Source organism: Myotis brandtii, unplaced genomic scaffold (assembly GCF_000412655.1).
Source record: "Myotis brandtii unplaced genomic scaffold, ASM41265v1 scaffold760, whole genome shotgun sequence".
In the NCBI taxonomy this organism is placed as follows: domain Eukaryota; kingdom Metazoa; phylum Chordata; class Mammalia; order Chiroptera; family Vespertilionidae; genus Myotis; species Myotis brandtii.
In genome coordinates, this window is record NW_005371038.1 from 822442 (window position 1) to 822994 (window position 553).

At 69.6% G+C, this 553-nt stretch overlaps 1 protein-coding gene across 1 annotated transcript in view; it reads right to left on the bottom strand.

Annotated features, from left to right (window-relative positions):
• SEMA4D (sema domain, immunoglobulin domain (Ig), transmembrane domain (TM) and short cytoplasmic domain, (semaphorin) 4D) overlaps window positions 1-553 on the bottom strand; it is an 89596-nt gene that overhangs the window by 6157 nt on the left and 82886 nt on the right. The window lies entirely within an intron of this gene.

The following is a 553-nucleotide window of genomic DNA, read 5'->3' on the forward strand; positions in this document are numbered from 1 at the left end:
CTGTCCCTACCACAAGGGCCAGAGTTCTGTCCCTGACAGGCCCTGGCTGGGCCTTGATGAGGGCGTGGGAGCAGCTGCCCCGGGAGCTGCTGGGGGGCCGGGGCGGGCACAGTGCGCTGGGAAGCACTGAGGCTGCCTGAGGGCCAGGAGGACTTGAGGGCCGTGGGGAACGGGCCTTCCTCCCACTCTGGCCCTTGCTGCTGGTCAGGGTCTTAGCTCTGCTGGGCCAGACTTGAGCCGGAGCACAGCTCCCGGGCTCCCTGCCTCAGGTGGGACCAGGGACAGGTGTCCAGCCGGTGCTGAGGGGAGGATGGTGGGCGGGAAGGCAGGGGGCGGAGAGCCAGAAGCAAGACCGGCTCTGGCTCAGCGCTGGAGCAGCCCGTGGGGCCGCCTTCTCATCCCCAAAGAGCAGGACGAGCCCGGGGTTGGGGCTGTGCTGAGGCCGCTCACCTCCCTCCCTGCGGAAGCAAACGGGCCAGGACCCCCACGGACTGTGTGCCCGGCTCCCTGGGTCTGCTGAAGAAAGCACCCAGCACGTAGGCTCCCGCCCGCG